Raw genomic sequence first — 12,718 nt, forward strand, 5'->3', positions numbered from 1 at the left:
AATTGGTCTTTGGTAAGAGTCAAACATCTGTACACTTTATTCTCTGTACTAGAGAAATGAAAAATAAATAAAAAATGGACCTAATGTATGTTACTGTTTGTTTAAACCTTTCAGCAAGTCTACAGGAGCACCTCTGACTGCTGCTGGATTTGATCACTACAGGTGAGGAGCGGAGAGTGTGGGCTCCTACCGTCTTGTGAAGGAAACCCTCTAATGTACATGACAGAGCTTCAAGTTCAGACATTAACTCAGATTGTTCGATATGACAAGATGTGAAAATAACACCATCATCAAGCATGGCTGAAACGAAATTACACAAACTGAAAAATGTATATATTTTGGTGAACCATCATGGTCTTGGGTTGCAGAAATAGAAATAGGTAAAAACGAAAGTGACCATGTACAAATAGTTTGGGACCCAAATGCAGACACCACTTGAGGAGAGATAACAGTCTTTAACCTCTTGTGAAACAGTTCCTTCTGGTGAAATTCGCCTAAAAGGCATACCCAAAGTAAATTGAAAGCTGTTCTTGAACCATTTGGAGTACATGCATGGTTTTGGTCTCTTTTGAAAGGTAACTCTCTGAGGTTTTACCCCCAATAGTCAGAATCACTGTAAGTGCTACTGGCATTGAGTAATAGAAGTTGGAACACACTGAAGTAGAAGGTTTTTATTTCAGCCTGAATATTTTTTGGTAAACAGATGCCTGCAGATGACTCTAGCTGGGACTTATGAGCTGGAAAACACAATGGGACCACAGCATGAAGCCTTACCTAGCCCAAGTTCAAATTTGATAACAATACCACATAAAATGAATATTTTACACATGTTTTTCTAAGGGTATGTCTGGGCGTTTTCCAAAAAAGGCCATTTGGAGACTCCAAAGGCCCTTGGTAACCATGGTCACACACATACACAGTGAAAGACTTCGAGGTTTGGTTTACAGGTAGGCAGTCAAATCAGCTAGTATCCTAAACATAGAGGCAAAAGGCAAGGTTCAAAAAATGTATCCTGGTCACACACACAAGGAATCATCATGAGGAAAAACACAGGAAAACTACCAGAAGAACTGATGAGACAAACTGGGAATGAAGTAAGAAAAACTGACTAAATACACAAGATGAAACTAAAAGAGGTGAGACTGCTTCAAGGTGGAGCAGGTGGTCACAAAAGGCGGGAAGGCAGACAAAGACAGGAAGTGAGCTGAGAGATTGACACAAAGGGAAAGAAGCTTCAACATAAAACACAGGGAAGCCCCTTTAAACACAAGTTATACCTTAGAGCACTTCAGTAGAGAAAGAGCAGACAGCAAACCAGGGGGGATATTTACCGACTATAACCACAATTCTTTAACAAGGAACAAAATGAGATGCTTTGTTTCGAAGGCCTTCTTTAACACAATGAACTCTACAAAACAGAAAACTACAAAAACATGCAATAAAGACCAACTGATATCCAAATTGGTATTAAAACATCATGCAATAAACAAATTGAATAAATTAAGTGGCTAATAAAATATGTGTTCACATTACACACAGAGGTTTAGTAACATAAATTACTAAATGTTTAAAAGAAAGGCTACGATGATATCACAATAATAATCAAAATGACACATTAAATTTGTGCATGCAAATCAAGAAGTGTCCCAGAGCAATTAGGCCAAGGAGACTCTTTAAAAGCACATGACAAACTCTCTGCTACTCAAAATACCACAATTCACAAATTGCACAAGAAATAAATGTCCCAATGTCCCAATGTGCAAAAGCAATGGGTTGTGGAAGCTGTCCCCTGGGGTAGTTTGCAACTGAAATAGGAATGAGACCCCACCCCACACCTGGCTGCCTCTCATCTATCCTTTCCTTATTGGAGGTTTGTTTACCTACTGGGTTAATGTTAACTGAACAAGGGTGCATTCAATTCTAATGCAGAACCTTCTCTGAGTGTAAGGGACCAAGCAGCGAGGCAATGAGGAAACAGGAGTCGTAAATGAAAAACCTAATAACTAGGCCTATAAAAGGGGTCAACTAAAGGTCCAATGCTCGATACTCAATATAACAACTGAAGACCGTGTTAATTGAACAAACTGTCCAAACCAAATAACAAACAAGGGGTAAACAAGATGGACACCAACTGCAACTAAACACAAAGCGATTTAACTAAACACAACCGCTATCCAGGCATTTTCTGAGGTAACTTACCTGACTAGTTAATTCCAGCATGTTAGAGCAGGAAAACCACCGTTTTAATGACGGCTCTATATTCCCAAAGTTTCAATCATGATTCTGTCCCAGTTTTGAACTTTGAGTCTTTTTAAGGATTGTTTACCTTTGTGAACCTGTCTGTTGTGCTGACTTTTTATCCTGTGAATGTTTGATTTATCTTTGATTGCACTTTGAGTTCAGTATTTTCTGTTTTACTTTGAAACTCCATTCCTTGTCTATCTTGCTTACTTTTACTTCCTGTCTCTGTCTCATTTTCCTGCTTCTGAGATTTTCTGCACCAGCGTTAATGTCACATCTTGGTTCAGTTGTCCTTCCTCCTTTTCTCTATACACGCTCTGTGCTACTTTGCTCTGTTAGTTCTTCTGTTTACTCTTTCCTTGTGCCCAAGTCTCTGTTAACATCTCTTGAGCATCTGCTTTGTCTTTTCCCTGAATTTCTTTGTGCCTAAGTTTCGCTGGTTTGTATGTTTTAAGTTTCAGACTTTTAAGTTTGCTTGTCTGCTTTTTTAAATGTCATGCTTTATATCTGCCATGACGTCTGGCGTCTGCATCTGGGTCCCACATCTTGCTCTGACAGTTTTTTTTTTTAAGTCACAAAGAAACCAGAATATGATGTCAGCCATAATTCTAAAAGGCATCTCTCAAGGTATCAGCATTCTATGTGTGCTATAGCTATAACCCAAAGGTTATATCGATGAAAAAAATAAATAATTTATAAGTAGGAAGTAGGAATTGTATCAATATGAAATAAGAAAGTTGTCATATAGTGTGAGTGTAGTTATGCATTATCGCACCAACCATGCCCTAATTGCTAATCAGTCTAAAGTGCTATTGAAGTAACTGTAAAACTTATCAGCTTTTCAACTGAGTCACTATTTGATCAATAGTTTCAGCTCATGTGTTTCACTGTCGGCCTACCTACTATCTTTATGTTCTTGATGCGGCTTTATTTAGAAGCAGATTGTTATCTCATTTTCCAGGAGATGGAGCTATAATACTGATGTATAATAAACCTAAAGGGATTTTTTAAATGATGCACAATTTGCAACTTTTGTCGAATCTAACTTACTATATTTTAAGTTTAATAGAAATATTGTGCGCAATGTAAAAAAATACTGTTATGTTTTAAAAACTTCCCCATTTGACAGTAGTTGTAGTACCTCAACTGACCATCAAGGGGCAGTATAGCCCAACATTAGGCTGTGGTACAGCCTCTTCAATGAATTGTGTGACATTGCCACAGATAGAAAGTCAATATATACATATATCGTATGTGAGAACTAATCACTTGTCTCTTATAATGGAGTTTAGAGTCTTGCTCTCGGAGCTTCTGTTGTACCAAATAAACCAAAATGCTCTGAGAGATGATTCATGAAGTCACTAATCTCTCGCTGTGCCCCCTGGACCATGACCCACACTAAGCCTGGTGCTGTGCATAAAGATATACGAGCAGAATAAATAATTTATTTGGAACAAGCTTCAGCTTTCCTATTTGTTTCTGTCCTGTTTAGCTTTCCCACTGCATGATGTTGACCAATGACACAGTCCTAAATAACAGTGTCACCACCGGACATGATTGTGGGTGCTTTTCGCCACATCTGTCCAAGCTTTAACCAGCAAACCTGAACCTCAGGAGGCCTTCAGAGCCTGTCTTACCAGGTTTTGGCTAATGAGAAAAGAATAGTCACATTCGCTTGGGGCTTCCTCAGTTGAACTAGATTATTTTAGGACAAAAAAAAAAGGCACTGGAGTGAGAGAAAGCCAGAAAAAAAGGAAGGATGCAGAGTGGGGCTGTGACAGTGAATTGGTCAGTGTTTGCCAGAAAAACAAGGAGATTTCAGAGGCAGCGCTGGGACAGAAGAGGAAATTGTGCCTGCAAGAACTGAGTAGAAAGAATGGTTGGGAGAGGATGAGAGAGATTTTGCCCCCATGAATTTTGGGATAAAAGATGGGTTTGTGTGTGTGTGTGTGTGTGTGTGGGTGAGAGAGCGCGAGAGAGAAAATGAGGGAGTGAATGCCAAGCAGAGAAAGCCTGGGTGTGCTGAGATAAGCATGGGTTGTTGTTTTCTGGCCGCACTATATGCCTGTGTAGTTTTGTGCTTGTGTAAATGATTGTCCTCCTGTGTGCACATAACAGCCGTGACTAGTTGTTGAGTAGTGATGCGACTGCACACAGCCCTTTTTTTCAAATGTTGACCCGCAGTGGCTCCACTCTCGATAAGCGTCTCTCACTAAGTTTTCTTGATCCCTCTGCGTTTCCCTTCTGTGTTTCCTGCTGTTCTGTACTTCTTATTTCTAAATGAAGCCAAAAATAATGTCTTATCTTCTCTGTGCTGGGAATAGAGCCTGTTTTTGACCTTTTGCTGCCAAGCTGCAATCACTGCTGACTGAACGACTCCACTCCATGCAAGACTAATGAGTGCTCTGTGATGGTGGACAGCAGAATGATGTGCAATTGGCCATATGTTGATTTATATTACATTGACTTGCAGGACATCAAATCAACTTGCTGTTTGGAAGCTGAAATTTAGACAGTAAACCAAATATATCGAATTTTGGGCATAACTTTACTCAAACTTGATAATGAAATCATAGATTACATATGTTTTTCATTGTTTTATAAACCTGGATTTAATGTTTAATTTTGTTATTTTTCTGTTACCTATTAAGACAGATAATGATTGTCCAGGGATGAGTTATGAGTGACATTGTCCTTTGAGCCTGGACCCGGAACACATCACTTGGACGTACAAAGTCTGAGTGTGCTGTGAGAGATAAGCAGAAACCATGTCCACCACCTGCATGTGCATGATCCATTCACACTAGTCTTGACCAATCAATGCTTTACAGTGCAGTGTTCTCCATTCACCCATTCACACACACAGTCATACGGTACATACCATATGTTCAGCACTTTCTCTATTATACATAACTCACACACTAACACCACAGCAATCAGGGGCATGGAGTTCTACAGTATATCTTGCCCAAGGACACTTTGCATTCAGAATTGAGGAGACCTCCAACCTTCTGATTAGTGGACGACCCTCTCTACCTCCTTAACCACACCGACCCTGGTCTCGTCCTTCCGGAGCAAAGCAACGATTGTAGACGGTCTTAATAGTCACTCGGTGTCAATGGTGTCTCAATTCTGTTTTAATAAAATTATATTTTATAAATATAATTTTAATTGGACTGGATACTGGATTAAAATCGTATATCACATGAAATTGTGTTTAAGTGTTTTGGACATAACACGGCAATTGATTGGCATCTCCATCGCCACCTGGTGGTTGGCTGCAGTAAAGGTAGGGCTAAAAAACCCTGCCTTCATGCTTGTGTCCGTCAAATCACCTTTTCTCAAAGATTTAAGGTAGTTCTTATCACACTGACGATTGTTCCATATCTTAACGACGAATTTTGGGAAAACATATACTCATTCAGTTTTCATTTTACAAAAATGAGCCATAAGATTCATCAGTAGAAGTCGATATAAAGATCCATTAAAACCATTATTAATTCAGTTAAAGTTGTTGGAATTTCAGGAACTAGTAGATAACAGTATTCTGCAAATGATGTATAAAGCTCATGATAAAACTTTGCCTACTAACATCTAGAAATTATTTGAAAAAGGAGAAAGACATTATTACTTAAAAGGAAAAGAGATTCAGAACCAACTAGGGCTACGTTGTAGCACTAACGGGCCCGAGCACAGGCAATTTGAAGCCTGTTGCGGTTAGTGGAGAGAGCGATTGGTGTCAAGCGCACGTCTTTGCGTTGCATGTGTTTTGCTTACTGCGGCAAGGATAACCGCTGCACTTCCTCTGCCGCCACGTGATGCTGATCCTTGTTTGCTAATTGCTCATTACGGTCCACACTATCAATTCCACATAACACTGTGACAATTCTATGTAAATCGAATGATAGTTGTAAAACATAGCTTACTTCCTGCTGCCAGTAGGTGGCGCCATCACTATTATTACCTACAGACTAATATATCTGTTCAAGTAGGGGCTCTGATGTAGCATGAGCAATTTTGTGTCAATTGGATAATGTTACAACAACTTAATTTTCACACTGATCAGTAGGTGGCGCTATGACCCTGAACTAATATTAATATATGGATGTGTTCAGGTCAGGATTGTGATCATAGGTCAGTAGTTCGGAGCCGGTTGGATACTGCAGGGTGGATTTACAAAGTACTTCCTGTTTCATGGCGAATCAGTAGGTGGCGCTATGACACTGAGGAAATATTGACACATAGAGCTGTTCAGGCTTGGACTCTAATCATGTGACAGACGTTTGGTAGTGATAGGACAATGCACACTGGAGTTATGACATCGTGTCCTTTGGCGAAGGATGATCCTTCGCCGCACCTCAATGTTGCCACGGTTTGAGGAAATGTCACAATTCTGACCATGATCCATTGACTTCTCTCAGCTCATTTGAGCTCTATATTGTTAAGCAGCCAGGAGCAGTTCATCAAAGTATAAAACATGTCACTTCCTGTAGCCAGCAGGTGGCGCTGTGTATTTAAGCCATGATTTTTGTGTAGATGTCATCAGGCCGGGATTCTTGTCTTACATGTCTAGTTTGGACTCGATTGGACAAAATATGTCCAAGATACAGAACCTCATGTTTTGATGGCGTGTCGTCAAAATGCTACGCCACGCCACGGTCACACCGTGTGATATATATATATATATATATATATATATATATACCGAGTCAGTTTATATCTCCATCTTGTTGAGATGACATTCCCAGAAGTTGAAGTTGATCTGATGAAAGCCCTGGGACAAGTACTTCAAAGTAAAAATGTGGAATATGGCCAAAATGGCCACTAAAGCAAAAATGGCGGGATTCCTGTTTGGTCTAGCATATCTATCCAAGAGATGTATTTTTTAAATTTATTTTCGTCCGTCTGTCTGTATTTGTATTTTTTTTTTAGACGGACAGACGGACAGATTTTATTTTTTGTATTTTTTTCATCCGTCTGTCTGTCCGTATTTTATTTTTTTTGGACGGACAGACGGACAGATTTTATTTTGTTTAATTTTTTTTAATTAAAAAAATTAAAATACAAAAGTAACTAAAAGTACAAAAGTAACTAAAAAGTAACTAAAAGTATGAAAGTAACTAAAAGTACGAAAGTAACTAAAAAGTAACTAAAAGTATGAAAGTAACTAAAAGTACAAAAGTAACTAAAAAGTAACTAAAAGTACCAAAGTAACTAAAAAGTAACTAAAAGTACGAAAGTAACTAAAAAGTAACTAAAAGTACAAAAGTAACTAAAAAGTACGAAAGTAACAAAAAAGTAACAAAAAAGTAACTAAAAGTACGAAAGTCGTCCGTCTTGTTTTTTTTTTTTGGGACGGACAGACGGACATATTTTATATTTTTTATTTTTTTTCGTCCAGCTGTCCGTATTTACTTTTTTGGGATGGACAGACGGACGGATTTTTGTCCGTCTGTCTGTCCGTATTTTTTATTTTTTTTTGGATGGACAGACAGATTTTATTTATTTATTTATTTTTAATTAAAAAAATTAAAATACAAAAGTAACTAAAAGTACAAAAGTAACTAAAAAGTAACTAAAGGTACAAAAGTAACTAAAAGTACAAAAGTAACTAAAAGTACTAAAGTAACTAAAAGTACAAAAGTAACTAAAAAGTAACTAAAAGTACAAAAGTAACTAAAAGTACCAAAGTAACTAAAAAGTAACTAAAAGTACAAAAGTAACTAAAAGTACAAAAGTAACTAAAAAGTAACTAAAAGTACAAAAGTAACTTAAAAGTAACTAAAAGTACCAAAGTAACTAAAAGTACCAAAGTAACTAAAAAGTTACTAAAAGTACAAAAGTAACTAAAAAGTAACTAAAAGTATGAAAGTAACTAAAAGTACAAAAGTAACTAAAAAGTAACTAAAAGTATGAAAGTAACTAAAAGTACAAAAGTAACTAAAAAGTAACTAAAAGTACAAAAGTAACTAAAAAGTAACTAAATGTACAAAAGTAACTAAAAAGTAACTAAAAGTACCAAAGTAACTAAAAAGTAACTAAAAGTACCAAAGTAACTAAAAAGTAACTAAAAGTACAAAAGTAACTAAAAGTACCAAAGTAACTAAAAAGTTACTAAAAGTACAAAAGTAACTAAAAAGTAACTTTTAGTTACTTTCATACTTTTAGTTACTTTTTAGTTACTTTTGTACTTTTAGTTACTTTTGTATTTTAATTTTTTTAATTAAAAAAAAAAAAATAAAATAAAATCTGTCCGTCTGTCCATCCAAAAAAAAAAAAAAAAATACGGACAGACAGCTGGACGAAAAGAAATTTAAAAAATAAAATATGTCCATTTGTCCGTCCCAAAAAAAAAAAGAAATACGGACAGATTTTTATTTTTTAATTTTTTTTAAAAAAAATTTAAAAAATGAATAAAATATGTCCGTCTGTCCATCCAAAAAAAAAAGAAAAAATACGGACAGACAGACGGACAAAAATCCGTCCGTCTGTCCATCCCAAAAAATAAATACGGACAGCTGGACGAAAAAAAATAAAAAAAATAAAATATGTCCGTCTGTCCGTCCCAAAAAAAAAAAAAATACGGACAGATTTTAATTTTTTTAATTAAAAAAATTAAAATACAAAAGTAACTAAAAGTACAAAAGTAACTAAAAAGTAACTAAAAGTATGAAAGTAACTAAAAGTACAAAAGTAACTTAAAAGTAACTAAAAGTACCAAAGTAACTAAAAGTACAAAAGTAACTAAAAAGTAACTAAAAGTACCAAAGTAACTAAAAAGTAACTAAAAGTACCAAAGTAACTAAAAAGTAACTAAAAGTACAAAAGTAACTAAAAAGTAACTAAAAGTACCAAAGTAACTAAAAGTACAAAAGTAACTAAAAAGTAACTAAAAGTACCAAAGTAACTAAAAAGTAACTAAAAGTACAAAAGTAACTAAAAAGTAACTAAAAGTATGAAAGTAACTAAAAGTACAAAAGTAACTAAAAAGTAACTAAAAGTATGAAAGTAACTAAAAGTACAAAAGTAACTAAAAAGTAACTAAAAGTAACTAAAAGTACAAAAGTAACTAAAAGTACAAAAGTAACTAAAAAGTAACTAAAAGTACCAAAGTAACTAAAAAGTAACTAAAAGTACCAAAGTAACTAAAAGTAACTAAAAGTACAAAAGTAACTAAAAGTACAAAAGTAACTAAAAAGTAACTAAAAGTACAAAAGTAACTAAAAAGTAACTAAATGTACAAAAGTAACTAAAAAGTAACTAAAAGTACAAAAGTAACTAAAAAGTAACTAAAAGTACCAAAGTAACTAAAAAGTAACTAAAAGTACAAAAGTAACTAAAAAGTAACTAAAAGTATGAAAGTAACTAAAAGTACAAAAGTAACTAAAAAGTAACTAAATGTACAAAAGTAACTAAAAAGTAACTAAAAGTACCAAAGTAACTAAAAAGTAACTAAAAGTACCAAAGTAACTAAATAACTAAAAGTACAAAAGTAACTAAAAGTACAAAAGTAACTAAAAAGTAACTAAAAGTACAAAAGTAACTAAAAAGTACAATGGTACTTTTAGTTACTTTTGTACTTTTAGTTACTATCATACTTTTAGTTACTTTTTAGTTACTTTTAGTTACTTTTTAGTTACTTTTGTACTTTTAGTTACTATCATACTTTTAGTTACTTTTTAGTTACTTTTGTACTTTTAGTTACTTTTGTACTTTTAGTTACTTTTAAAAAAGAAACCAAAGAATCTTAAACAAACAATATATTAAGAAAAGTAAATAAAGCCAGTATGTTGAGGAAATAAAATGAAATGTGTTGATTAAGTTTTGTTCTGTTTTTTTCTTTTTTGTATCAGGTAAATCATTTAGTGATCTTCTTTGAATGGTATAAAATGCATTGTAACTTAGGAACTAATAGAGGAATGTGAGGGGCTGTGTTGGCCTGCAGCTATTTAAATGTTTAATTTAATTTTACACTGAATTGTTTTCTTTGTGAATTAATGTCTTGTGAAGGAGGGGCGGATTATATAAGATTATTCTTCTTTCTGCTCCTTTTCATTCAAGATTTGAGTTTTTGTGTTTGCATGATAATTGTTTTGTTTGGTCGATGAACGAAATAAACTCACAAAAATAAAATTTCAAATGCGCGTTTTTTCCAGTTAGTTTGGTGCAAATTAGTTATTTGATGCTATGAAAACCAGGTGAAATGCCTTGATTGACAGGTGAGACTGACTCGTGATTGGTGGAGAAGGTGTATCAGCGGGAAGTTGCTGCTGTGGCTCCACCCCCTCATTGCCACTGCGCAGATTACACTCAAGTGTTCAAAATGGCAGCGTGAGGAAGTGGAGACGTGAAGATGGGCCACAGACAGTACAGACAAGACAGAGCAGCACCAGAAGTGAGTTCCTATTATGTTCATAGATAAACATGAAACATGCTCAAAGCTTCTGTGCTGTAATTTACTGCCATGACTCCTGCTCGGTCAGCACCTGCTCCTCTTCTCTCTCCAGAAACTCAGAGGAACAGGTTAGAATGCAGGTGCACCACAGAGTTAGGATTATTAACTCATGTATAACACCAGATATAGTTGTGCTATGAGAAGAGTTACTCCACTAAAACCTGCGTTTAAAATAAACAGGGGACACTAACCAGACAGTTGTTATGAGGCCGTTTCAAGGTTGTAGCTTCCTCATGAGTATATTGATAAGATAGTGGTTTAAGAAAGTTAATATAACAGTAGCATGGTTAACATAACAACCAACACAGAGCGTACCATGTTCAGTAATCCACATCACATGTTGTCAGGGTTTTTCTTTTGTTTCAATTGTTGGTCCCTCTCATAACCATTTTACTCTAAATAATGCTAATGTTAAACAATGTAAATATCTAAATAATACAAATACTGTTTCAAATATGAATGAATTCATTGGTTAGTCTCGTAAAAAGTGAACAAAATGGTTAAAACATGCCACTCATTCATATTTTCAAATTAAAACTCATATAGCATATACCTTCGCCGAGGCCCAACAGGCTCTTTATGAAATCACTTTCAAATTCACTAGATGCTGATTTTTCTTTGGATATACACTAGATTGCATATACTCATGAATATCAGTCCCCTTATATGAACACATTTTTCATCAAGATCCATTAAATATTATTTCAGAAATAGAGGAACATTTTTTTAAATGTCTTGTAGCAGTGTTAAAAAAAGCAAAAAATATAACCTGGATCCACCCCCTGATCTGCATCTGCACCAAAATTGTATTGGTTTTTCCCCGACCCACAGCGTATCCTTCCACCAAGTTTCGTGGTAATCCATCCAGTAGTTTTTGTACAATCCTGCTAAATAACAGACAAACAAACACAACCGAAAACATAAACTCCTCTGTAGAGTTAATGATATAAAACACGGAAAAGTAGCTGTAAACAACTATTATTTTTAGTATCTATTAATCCACCAATTATTTAAATCATTTAATCTATACAATATAAAAAATAGGGAAAAAAATATTATATAACATCATGTAGAACTTATCATATCTGCCAGCCCTCATTTTGAATTAAAATGACTGATCAAACCACAGAGAGAACCAAAACACAAGAAATATTTTTACGGTCGTCTCCTCTTTTGTTTTATTCTAGTAATCAGATCAGCCTTGATTGTAACTGCTCTATGACTAAAACCCATCATAGAAATTCTTTGGCAAACCCTGGTCCTCTGTGCTTTGTTCCTCTTTGTTTCACTCCCAGCATTAAAACAGTCATGTGGTGTTATTGATGCTAAATCACAACCAGCTTGCTGAGTGCCGACTCACACAATCACCGCCTGAAAGGGCTGGTTGGATTGCGAGGAAGTTTCCGGACTTTTTATTTCTCTGTTGAAACTCAGGCTTGTCTATTGTAGAGGTGACCCCCACTGTGTCGCACAAACACTCGCGCACAGACTGTTTACCATCACAATGCTGACGCTGGCACTTTCCCTCGCTGTCAGGAGGAACTCATATTTATGTATTTTTATTGTAACTAAATGGCAGCGTCCCTTGTATTTCCAAAATGCCCTTGTTTTCCTCCACTGGCACTTTTCATCCACGACAGCAGATCAAACTGAGCCACTGCCAACTCTTTGCTTCCCTGACCACAGAGAATTTAACCCACTGGTAAACAAAGGATAAAAAGACCAAATGGAAGCAGAGGAGGGAGTAAAATCAACACAATGGGAGGAGTTGTTGAACAGTGACGGGAGCACTATGTTGTCTGATGTTGGCCGATCTCGAAATGTGTTGATTATAGAGGGGGAACGAGCACGGGTGTGTGTGCCTGTGTGACTCAATGTTTGAGAGCGTGTCGATGATTTAGTAGTTATCTGCAATGTTTTGAAAGCATGCATTGACAAATAGTCTAGTTAGCGTCTAACAATTGGGGACAAAGACTTGGCATCTGTTGGGAAAGTGAGAAATCCAGTTGATTTGACTTAAAA

Source organism: Hippoglossus hippoglossus, chromosome 6 (genome assembly GCF_009819705.1).
Source record: "Hippoglossus hippoglossus isolate fHipHip1 chromosome 6, fHipHip1.pri, whole genome shotgun sequence".
NCBI lineage: Eukaryota > Metazoa > Chordata > Actinopteri > Pleuronectiformes > Pleuronectidae > Hippoglossus > Hippoglossus hippoglossus.